Below are 13,014 nucleotides of genomic sequence, written 5' to 3'. Positions count from 1 at the left end.
GAATGAAATGAGGAGCTGCTACACAATAGTATTAAGAGGACTATGAACTCAGGGAATTATCTGGTTGACTCTTAGTACTTGCATGCTCAATATTAAAGAAACTGGAAAAACTACAGCAACCAATAAAAAGCAATGTGACTGAGGACTGAGACCCTTTAGAAAAGAAAGTTTAGTTACTCCACCAGGAAATAATCTGGAGCATCAAGGAAGCTGTCATTATGCATGATAACCTGATCACCAATTACAGAATGCCCAGAGTAGCAGTACATATTTTCTCTATGGTTGTTGCAACTTGTGTGTTTGTATGGAGGAATTATTCTCTTCTCTTTTATCTTTCTTATCCTCTGTATCCCCTCTTTGTTAAATTTTGTACAAAAGCCCCTGGGGCTTATCTTGAGAATTTTGTTTTCAGGTAACAAGAATATTCAGTGAAACTGTGACTGAGTTTGAGGAATAAAGAATACAGCCCACAACAGAACTAATGACTGTTGGGGCTCTGCGTCTCATTAAGGGAAGACTGAAAATTTCTTCACTCTTAAGAAATATAAACATAAGCTTTTAGATAGTTTACTGTGGCTATACTGTGGTAAGGGATTTCAATGTGTATAGAAGAGTACATATGGAAACTGGGTGGTCAAGTGGGTGGGCTGGGTCTGGTATCAATTTATTGCCTCTCAACTTCAAATGCACTCTTCAGTATATGCTATAGGGTAAACAATGAGATCTTTTAAACACTTACCGTTTTAAGTGAGCATATTGTAAAGCTTTCTGAGAAGAGGGCACTTTAGAAACATTACAGAAGGGTCTTCCTGCATTTTCTGGTGAATGGACAGGGGTCGCTGGTGTTGACATGACAACGTCTGGTTGACACTGCCTGAGACAGAAGCTAAATGCAGACCCTCTGCCAATTCACAGCCCAGAATCTTCATGAATCTTTCCTCAGTCTTTTGAATGAGGATATCAGAGGCTCCTGCTTCCTGCCAACAGCTACCTGTCCAGACTCCTTGGTCAAGCTCCATCATGGTCTGCACTCCAGATTACCTCCTGCTTATCCACTAATGCCAGCCCAAGGAGCAAAATTCTGTTATCCAGTAATTGAACACAGCTTCTTCAGTGAGAGTTAAACCACTTCCAAGTTTATCCTTCCTCAGGTTCTTTCCCTCAGTCTCAGGTACCATACTGAGGTAGTTTCTTTATATTTTAAGGTTAATAATTTGTCATACTTAAGAATCTTTACACACACACACACACACACACACACATACACACACACTAGAGGTCCGGTGCATGAAATTCATGCACTGGGGGGGGGGGGGGTTGCGGAGTGGGGGATGGGAAGGTGTCACTCAGCCTGGCCTGCACCCTCTTGCAGTCTGGGAGCCCTCGGGGGTTGTCTGATGATGGTTTAAGTCGTCAGTCGGACATTCTTACTGCTGCCGTGGAGGCGAGAGAGGCTCCCACCATCACCGCTGCACTCAGAATCTGTGAGAGGCTTCTGGCTGAGTGCCATTCTCTTTTTGGGAGCTCACTGACCACCAGGGGGAAGCTCCCGCACTGAGTGTCTGCCCCCTGGTGGTCAGTGTGCATCATAGCAACCAGTTGTTCTGCCGTTTAGTCGATTTGCATATTAGACTTTTGATATATAGGATAAGAATCTTTTTACATATATATACATATAATTTAACAATGCAATTAGATGCCGCAATTAATAATTCTTTATATTAATCTACCCCTGTTTAACCTACTATATTTTTTAATCTCTTGATTAGATCTATACAAATTAAATATCCTATATAATAGCTAATATGCTAATTAGACAGAACAGCAGAATGGCCTTCCAGATGAAGCTAGGGCTGGGGGACTGAGCCCCTGACGTGAATTTCGCTCATTGGGCCTCTAGTGTTATTAATATTTATTCATATGTTGGCTTTCATTTTTTAAAAACTTACAATTATTTTCTGCTTTTTTCTAAATAAATCTGTTTAAAAATTATTTTGTTTTTTCCTTTACTCCTATATACATGAACTTTATTTTATTAAGTACCTGCAAGTAATTTAAATTCCATATTAAGATGAACTTAGATAATAAGATAATAAATACATTTACTTTTTTCTGAAATTTGCAAGAACTTTGAAATTTTTTTAAAAAATGTATTCATGTAGCTTTTAACATATTCCTGTTGTTGAGCCATATTTCAAATTTTTAATTTTTCTCATGAATTAGACATATTTATAGCTTTTCCCAATAACTTTTTAATAATTATTTTATAACCCTAAACTGTATTATGGGATTTTCTTTTTTTGTCCTAAGAAATAATTGAAATTTGTTGCTATTGTACTTGGTTTTCCTATATCTCCTTCACCCTTCAATATAATTTGTTGTGCCCTGCTCCTATTTTTATTTTTCAATATTATTTCTTTAAATATATACAATATATTTATTTTAAATTTGTATCTGATCATTTCTTATGGTCCAATTCCTATGTTGCTTCTTTTTAGTGGTTCTTATATTTAGACTAGTGGCGTGGTGCATGGATTCATGCACATTGAAAAGGAAATAATTAGAAGAAATATTTTAATACTGCTATTTGCCCTTTCTCCCTCAGCACTTGGGAGCTGGGCAGCAGCCCTGCCCCTGCCACCACCGCTGGTCACCATCTGTGGGGCAATTGGTGGGGCAATTGGTCCCTGCTCACACCCGCCTTGACCTGGCGCCACCTGCTCACCTGCTCCATCATTCCACCCCAGTCTCACTCTCCTTGGGGCCCATCGGGGCTGGCAGCACCTCCAATGCTGCCCGCTGTCAGCACCACATTGCCGATGCCCACCATGTTTCACGCCACCCCCTGGTGGTCAGCGCACGTCATAGCGAGTGGTTGAACTCCTAGTCAAACTCCCGGTAGAGGGAACAATTTGCATATTAGGCATTTATTATATAGGATAATGCAGTATATTCTTTTTGTGTTAAGTAATTCCTAACTATACATCTCCTTTCTCTGAAACCTCTTATTGAAGTTGCTTTTCTCATGAGAATATTTACTTTTGGTTCACCCACTTACCTTAGCCCTGACTAATCTGAGAATATATTAAATGAAATTAAATTATCTGCTTGATCTTTCTAAAACTTTGTGGGCCACAGAGCATAAAATTGGAATACAAAAGTATATGATGCCTGAGTGGTGGTTATGAATTCTCAAGGACAATTTTTTTCTCTCTCTACCAAATTCAAGTGAAGAGAAGCAAGTTATTTTGTGTCTCCTTTTGTGTATTGAGTTTAATCCCTAAGTATAGCCTTTTGCATCCTAATATTCATAGGATGTGCATGTAAAATTACTCTGCTGAGACAGATCCTAAACCTTCTCCCCTCTCCTTAGAACTCTCTGAGTCTCAAAGCAGAAGCTCAAATTTTCATATTGGGTAGAAACTCTCAGGGAAAATAAGTGTATAAGTAGTTATTCCACAGATTTTCTGATTATTTTCTTCACAGATTATCTTATTTTAGAGTATTTACATTTCTTCTTTGATATCAGTTCAAAATTGCATGTAAAATGGTCTATTGTGAGCCAAAATTTTACTGTTCAATATAGGAGGGTAATTTCATCTCCTGTATGGTTAAAAATAGTAAATAACATAAAATAATTTACCACTTTTCAAAAAACAAAGAGTATCGCTTAAAGTTATTTCAAAAATTCAGAAGACATTGAGCTGATAAAAACTATAAGTGGAATATACATAAAAAGAAATGACTAGAGTATTAAAATGACTATTTACATATTAGCAAATATCATTTTCAATGGTAAGCAATAAAACTATTACTATTAACATTTTTATTTCATATTCTTTAGGAAGTTCTTATAAATGCAATAAGAACAAAAGGAAATAATCAATTATATCTTACATTTTCTTCTTTTCTGATACTGTGATTTGAGATGACAAAATCCAGAAAACACAAGAAATAAAAGAAATAATATGATGTATGGCAAATTGGATACACATAAATATAAAAGCAATGACAGTTTTCTCTACAGTAGTAAAAGCTAGTTGAGGTATATACAAAACAGTGAAATGTTTAGAAAACTAAGATTTTTAAAAGGAAAGTATATAATTTTTAAAACACTTTTCTGTACATCTGAAACTAATACAGGAAAATATTGAATGCAACCTGAAATTGAAAAATAGAAAATTAATTTTACAAAGGAATGTAATGGAGTTATAAGTAGAAAATTTAACACCTTTAATAACACCATAGAACAAACATATAAAAAATTGGAATACCTATACTCCGCATTCTTAGAACTCCTAATATTACAACAAAGCTAATTTCTTATATAGATCTATCTCTATTTCTTTTATCTATCTCTCTGTATATTTATCTATCTATCTTTCACATATCTATTATCCTATTTTTAAATGTGAATAGAACAGTAATTTTTTAAAAAAATATATTTTATTGATTTTTTACAGAGAGGAAGGGAGAAGGATAGAGAGTTAGAAACATTGATGAGAGAGAAACATCGACCAGCTGCCTCCTGCACACCCCTTCTGGGGATGTGCCCGCAACTAAGGTACATGCCCTTGACTGGAATCGAACCTGGGACCTTTCAGTCCACAGGCTGACACTCTATCCACTGAGCCAAACCGGTTAGGGCAGAACAGTAATTTTTTAATTGAATAAATTATACAAACTATCTAAGAAATTATTTAAAACATTTATAGTTGGCCTTTGTTACCTAATATTAATATAAAACAAATCTCTTTTAATGTAAGAAATTGTCTTAGGGTTAGATAAAAAAAAAACAAAAACAAACAAAAAAAAAACACAGTAAAATAGAACCCAAATGATAACCTCACATATCAGATTTATTATATGACAAAGTGAGTGTTGCATTTTAGTTGAAAAAGGATTTTAAAATAGTTCTGACACATGTGATAGACTCATAAAGTATGTACACATTTTCAAGAATAAACATATAGAATAAATAAATTTCAAATTAATTAAAATTTGAAAGGAAACACAAGTGAGAAAAGCAATTATTGAGGAGAGTAGACAATCTAGAAACACAGATAAATTATTTTTTTTTGGTTAAGGGGAATAAATTAAATCTTTAGAAGATAAATATAGTTTATATATTTTAAAATTATATTGTAAAGAAAAGATAACAGAAACATAAATAAATAGAGGCATAATCTAAATGACTATTAATTTCAAATGTTAAAATTTGTAAATGATAGTAGAATTTTCAAATTTAGAAAATAATGACAGTTATATACAAAAATAGATAAGACGGGCAGTTCACAATGCAACAAACCCAAATTACCCGAGAAGTAAAAGGATGCAAAAGTAAGCAAAAGCATATATATATATATATATATATATATATATATATATATATATATATATATAATTTATTCTAATAGATTAGCAAAAACAATTATTTTAAGTACTATCACATATTGGTGATGTTTGTAAGGTAGAAAATGATCTATTTCCTAATAGAAATGTAAAACTTATGTGCACAATTATGAGTCACTCTAGGAATAAGCACTTAAATATAAAATTTGAAAAATAGAAGGCACACACTTTAGTCCATCAATCTCTCTCTTGAGAATCCAAAAACATTTAAATAAAATCATCAATACCTAAGTAAAAATAAAGTGAATATCAATCAATGGAGAAAAGTCTCAGATTTGTTACAGCTGTTTGGGGAGGATGAATAAAATGATTAGAGGGAATAATTTAAGTCTATACAGTGAACTTTGAGGAATTTCCCTGTTACATTGTTCTGCCTATAGTTTCAAAATAATAGTTCTAATTATCATTACATATATAAAACTATGACCAATGAAGTATCATCTTCAATTTTATAAGGAGAAATATATGGACAGACACCTTAAAAGACAGAAATGGGGATCAGTAAAGAAACAAAACATATCCACTTGCTATTTTTGTTTTATAACTTAGAAATTAAAGGTATAAATATTTTAATTAATTTATTAACTAGAATTTGTGATAAAGTTTGGACCCAGTGATCTTACAACATCACCATCAAATATTATATGTATATATGTACTAGAGGCCTGGTGCATGAATTTGTGCAACAGTGAAGTCCCTCAGCCTGGCCTGCGGGATTAGGCTGAAACTGGCTCTCTGAATCCTTCAAGGGGTCCTGGATTGCGAGAGGGTGCAAGCCACATAGAGGGACCCCACTGGTGCGCAATCAGGGTCGGGGAGGGATGAGAGAGGTTGGCCAGCTGGGGAGGGACTGTGGGAGGGCTACAGGGCATGTCCAGCCTGTCTCACTCAGTCCTGATCGGCTGGACTCCAGCAGCAAGCTAACCTACTGGTCAGAGTGTCTGCTCCCTGGTGGCCAGTGCATGTCATAGCAAGTGGTTGAACGGCCTTAGCATATCATTAACTTAGTTTGCTCTGATTGGTTGAACGGATGATGGGACACTTAGCAGATTAGGCTTTTATTATATAGGATATGAATATATACATATACATATTTATATTTATAAATATTATATACCAGTATATCCATCTAATATTTATTAGATTAGAAGTTCACTAATATTATAAGGAGTAAAACAAGCAGAACTTAGAACTCAAGCTATTGTTTTTACAGTATTTTTATTAGATCTATTTATATATTGCAAAATGATTGCCACCATAGTGTTAGTTAATGCCTCCATCATGTCATATAATTTTTGTGTGTGTATGTGTGTGGTGAAAACATTTAAGATCTACTCACTTAGTAACTTTCAAGCATAGAAGTTAGCTTTATCAGTTATAATCACCTTGCTGGACTGGACCTCCAGAACTTATTTATCTTATAACTGGGAGTTGGTACCCCTTGACCAACATCCCATTATTTCCCTCACACCCCAACTACTAATTTTGGTATTTGATTATCTTTTTAGTCTATATTTATTTTTATTTAGGTATAATTGTGATATAACATCCTATCTAATAAAATACAAAAAGGGTAATTAACCGTACCTCCGCTATCCTTCCCATGGGCTAATCAGTGAGATATGCAAATTAACTGCCAACAAAGATGGCAGTCGGCAGCCACGCAGCTGAAGCGAGCAGGAGGCTTGCTTGCTCCAGTGGTGGTCATCCCCCAAGGGTTCCCAGACTCTGAGAGGGCACAGGCCGGGCTGAGGGACCCCCTCCTGAGTGCACAAATTTTTGTGCACTGGGCCTCTAGTTACAATATAAGCTTGAGCCTTTGATAGCTCAGCTGGTAGAATGGAGGACTGTAGTGGATGAACGCAAGCTACTTTTAAAATAAATTGCTTTATGAGAGTCTAGAAAAGTGAGGAATAATTTATCTATAATTACAGAGAGATAGAGAATGTTCAAGTTCTTCATTTTATGCAATTTTATAGTTATCTTATTCTCAAAAATTGCAACAGTTATTGCAATAAGTAAGTTTTCTTTGTAAATTTTGCCAGCAATATTTTGTTGATGAAAATATATCAGTTTGTGATATGTTTTCTGAATGATTACACTTTTTGTCTTTGATAAGAAGTTTATTTCAGCTATGAGTATATAATTTAATTAATTTTTTTCTTATACTGATTTTATGACCATGAACTTTAGGTACACTTTCTCAAAACATGGCATTGTAAATTAAATTGCTTTTGCAATATATCTCAGTAATCTTGTTTTCTAGTTCATATCTTTGACTTCTTTTATTATATTACTACTGATTTTTGAAAAAGTTAAATACATTTTTAATATATGACCAAGTGTTTGATAAAGAACTATAGATTGTGATATTTTCAAAAAGATCTAACATTACCATCTAAGTTTACTTTACTTTGTTATTTTCCAAGAAACAAAATCCTGTTTTGAAAATTAGTTACTTAACAGAAAGGCAAAAAATTAGTCTAGTTTTAATATACTTTCATTTTGTATGACTCTTTTAAAATATAGTTTAATTTTATTAAAACCTAAAATACAATTTCAAGTTCATGAACGAATATGCATGCAGTACAGGTTTGCTCTTATTATAGTATCAAAGATTTTTATTTCAGAGATCCAAGTCAAGTAATTGTATGCCTCATATATGTTATACAGTGGGGCCTTGATTTACAAGTGTCCCTACTAAAGAGTTTCTTTGAAATACGAGCTGTCTCTTGGCCGATTTTTTGCTTTGAGTTGCAAGCTCAAAAACATTCGGGTAAAGAGCCAGCTTCAGATACCCCACTGCTAGTTGGCACAGCGAATGTCACAGTGATTTGACATACAAGTACTTTGAGCTCTGTCACGGAACGAATTAAACTCGTAAGTCAAAGCCTCACTGTACATGCAAGCTGAAAATTAAAATTTCATAAAGTCAGAAAGAAACATAACAGTAGATATAAAATATGAGTACCTTACATGTCATATTAAAGAAGAGTAGAATAATATATTTATATTTAGGTAAAAATGAATTTTTTTACCTGAGCATTATACTATTAATAATTTAATTTCTTGAATAAACAATATATTATATTTTTTCTTTAAAAATATGCAATAACCTGGCCAGTATGGCTCAGAGGTTGAGTGTTGGGCTGTGAACAAGGAGGTCACTGTTCGGTTCTCAGTCAGGTCACATACCCGGGTTGCAGGCTCGATTCCCAATGGGGAGCATGCGGGAGGCAGACAATCAATAATTCTCATCATTGATGTTTCTATTTCTCTCTACCTCTCCCTTCCTCTCTGAAATAAATAAAAATATACTTTAAAAATATCCAATCAGGCAGATGTAAATTAATACGCCCATGAGGTACCACCTCACACCTGCCAGAATGGCTTCCTTCAATAAGTCAACAAATAACAAGTGCAGGTGAGGATATGAAGAAAAAGGAACCCTCATACACTGCTGGTAGGAATGCAAACTGGTGCAGCCACTATGGAAAAACAGTGTGAAGTTTCCTCAAAAAAGAAAAAAATGGAACTGCCATTTGTCTCAGTGATCCCACTGGTAGGAATATATCCTAGGAATCCTGAAACACCAATCAGAAAGAATACATACAACCCTATGTTCTAGCATCATTATTTACCATAGCTAAGATCATCAGTAGATGAATGAATAAAAAAAAACTGGTACATTTACACAATGGAATACTATGAAACTGTAAAATAGAAGGATCCTTTACCCTTTGAGACAGCATGGAGGGACCTGGAGAGTATTATGCTAAATGAAACAACCCAGTCAGAGAAAAACAAGTATCACATGACCTCACTTTTAGGTGTAATCTAATGAACAAAATAAATGGATGAACAAAATAGATCTAGAGACATGGAAGCATGGAAAACACTGACAAACCTCAGAGAGAAGGGTGTGCAGGAAGAGATTAATCAAATATCATATATGCACATATGCATAACCCATGGACACAGACAATAGTGCCATTGGCCTGAGTGGTGGTGGTGGTGAGGGGTGGAGAGGGTTAAAAGGGGAAAAAAGTTACATAAATGATATCCTGAGTATCAAAGATAAATTTTTAACAAATTAAAAAAATAAAAATATCCTTTCCTAATAAAAGCAATAAAAAGTTATATAACTAAGAAAAAACAAATAAAGCACTGAGTTTTTCACTATTAGCTAGTATGTTTAACGACAACTGATCATGGATGCTGAGACTACATGGCTAAATACACAGACACACACACGCACACACACACATATATCCTATATAATATAGAGGTAATATGCAAATTCACCAACACTCCAACACACAAGGTGGCCGCCCCATGTGGACACAAGATGGCTGGCAGCGGGGGGCAGTTGTGGGTGATCAGGCCAGCAGGGGAGGGCAGTTAGGGGTAATCAGACAGGCAGAAGCAGTTAGGGGCGAGATCAAGCCGGAGGGGAGAGCAGTTGGGGATGATCAGGCAGGCAGGCACAGTAAGTTAGGTGCAATTAGGCAGGCAGGTAGGTGAGTGGTTAGGAGCCAGCAGTCCCAGATTGTGAGAGGGATGTCCGATGGCAGGTTTAGGCCTGATCCCACAGATCAGGCCTAAACCGGCAGTCAGACATCCCCCAAGGGGTCCCCGATTGGAGACAGTGCAGGATGGGCTGAGGGAACCCCCTCCCCCCATGCATGAATTTTGTGCACTGGACCACTGGTTAGAATAATTAAAAAGCAAAACACAAATTCTAGAACAGATTTAATAACATAAATCTGTTCATTATTGAAATATTGAAATATAAACATAAGTATATATAATGGTATTCTTAAATACAGCTATAACATTTCTTAAAGCATACAGCAGAAGTTGTCTAACACTGGGACTAACATTTGGGTGAATTAGAGAAAGGGAATTTCATTGTCACTTTTAATTCTCATATAATTAGATACTTCTTTTATAATCATCATTATAAAAATAATAGGAAAATAGACAATAAAGTATATAGTAAAATGCAAACAGTGGTTACTTTATTGTTTACATGTGTAACTGGATTTTACTTTTCTCAGTCTTTTACATGTGTGGCAATGTCCATTTTTATTTTGCAAGTAAATATATTCATTTTATTTCAAAATATAGGTTATTATAAAGTTATCTGCTTGAGATATCACTTGACCCCCTAGGACAGTGATGGCGAACCTATGACATGCGTGTCAGAGGTGACATGTGAACTCATTGTTTTGGTTGATTTTTCTTTGTTAAATGAAATTTAAATATATAAAATAAATATCAAAAATATAAATCTTTGTTTTACTATGGTTGCAAATATCAAAAAATTTCTATATGTGACACAGCACCAGAGTTAAGTTAGGGTTTTTCAAAATGCTGACATGCCGAGCTCAAAAGGTTTGCCATCACTGCCCTAGGATATGCACAGGCATCTGGTATTTGCTTGCATGAAACAGAATATCTGAGAGAGATAATTGACCAAAACTCTTGCTCACAATGGATGAGGGCCAAAATCTATTACATTTAGGTCTGGAAATATTCTATAATCATTTCAACATTGCAAACAGTAATTCTCTGGTTCAATAAATATTGTGGTTGAGTCTCTTTTAAATGATACATGATCTCAAAGGAAAGTATATTTTCAAAAGTATCCAAGTTAAATATTATATTTGTCATCTTTATCCATTCACAAGCCATAATTTAAAATGGATATCTGTGGTGGGAAAAAAATTTTAAAAATTAGTCCAGCACCAATTTATTTATTCTGTCATTTTGTCATATAATTTAAAGATTATAAATATTTTATGACATATCTGCCATCCCAGTTCAGTATATATTTGCAATCTGATGTAATCCTTATCTTTATTTAGGAAATATTTTTTATGGTTTCTTTTTATTGTTATACCTAAACAAACCATCAACAAAAATGATGTCACAGATATGTTATTTTTCTTTAGCATAGATTGATGAAATACATAATTAGCAAAACATTTTCTATTTTACTACAAAGCATGTAAAACATGGCATTTTTTCTGCAGCATCTAATGCAATGTTCCTAAATTTCACTTCTCCTGTTTTATTAAAGAAGGATTTCTGTGGTAATATGCTTATCACAAGTATGCTTATCACCAGCTACATAGTGTTTCCCATGCTTCCACAGACTTCATACAACTATATATAAAGGCTAATATGCAAAGTGTCCCCTTGGGAGTTCAACCCAGAGACCAGGAGACTGAGAGTTTGATGTGCGCTGACCACCAGGGGGCAGCACAGAACATGGCAGGCGACCAGCAGTGGCAGGGTGCTGAGGGAAGGAGAGGAGGAGGAGGCAGGGAGGCAGGGATGTAGGGAATCTGATCAGCTCTGATCACTGGCTAGGCCTAGGGACCCTACCCTTGCACGCATTTTGGGCACTGGGCCTCTAGTGGATAAATACGTTTTCATTTCATGAAGAACTAAAGTAAATGTATACTTCTTCTTAAAAATATATTTTTATTGATTTCAGAGAGGAAAGGAGAGGGAGAGAGTGATAGAAACATCAGTGATGAGAGGAAATCATCTACCCACTGCTTCCTGCCTGTTCCCTGCTGGAGATAGAGCCCACAACACTGCCATATACCCTGACTGGGAATTGAACTGCGGCCTTCTAGTTCATAGGTTGATGATCAACCACTGAGTCACACCAGCCAAGGCTAAATTAATACTTCAATTCCACATATTTTATAGGGCTAGAGATCTGCTTATGGCTGTGGCTTGTGTGAAAGAAGGGATTTTTGCCTACTCCTATATCATGTGTCTGGTTTACCAACATCTCCTGTTGGAAATAACTTTTAAGTTTTTTCCTTAAAATTAATGTTTTTGTTTGATAATCTGCAGGAGATGTCTGAATTATTAGCTATTTTAAAGCCTTCATAAGTTTCTACCTTAAATTAAGTCCACCTCTTTACCTTTGTTTCTATAAGTAGCTGTCAGTGAACAGGTAAGAACTACATGTTGATAGGGATTTTATTTGCACATTTTTGAGATATAAAGATTGGAATATAATCCAATTTTCAGACTCATATTTATAGGATTGAGATGAATATTTTAATCCTAGACACTTAATGTTTATATTTTAAATAATCCATTGGTAATACCTAGAATTAAGAAAGAAATTAACAATTATTTAGATCTGGATGATGAACTATGTTTTACTGTTTATAGGTATCCATTGGGAGTCTGCAACAGCACTCATTAGGGTAAAACTAATCAGCATTGCATCCGGGAAATAGCTAAAGTAGCAACTAAGGAGTCAACATAAAAATAACAATAACAATCAAAGAAACTAAACAAATAAGAAAGGTATAAGAAACTGTTTAATACACTAATGACTACAATAATAAATTTCAAATAGATATGTTATAAAACTGTGTTGCATCATAATAACTCAATTAAAACTGAGAAAAGAAATGCTGGAAATTGAAAAGGGAATACTTGCACTGCCTATAAAACGTGAATGTAAACTTATAGAAGAGTTTATCTTATTAAACCAATTGCAATGTTAGAAGCTAGCATTCTTATGTTTGATGCCAATGAAGTGGAGCCTTCATGTATGTCACCTAT

The sequence above is a fragment of the Myotis nattereri genome (genome assembly GCF_964212035.1).
Source record: "Myotis nattereri genome assembly, chromosome: 2".
Taxonomy (NCBI): Eukaryota; Metazoa; Chordata; class Mammalia; order Chiroptera; family Vespertilionidae; genus Myotis; species Myotis nattereri.
The sequence above is the reverse complement of the archived record's forward strand: the minus strand, read 5'-3'. Positions refer to the sequence as shown.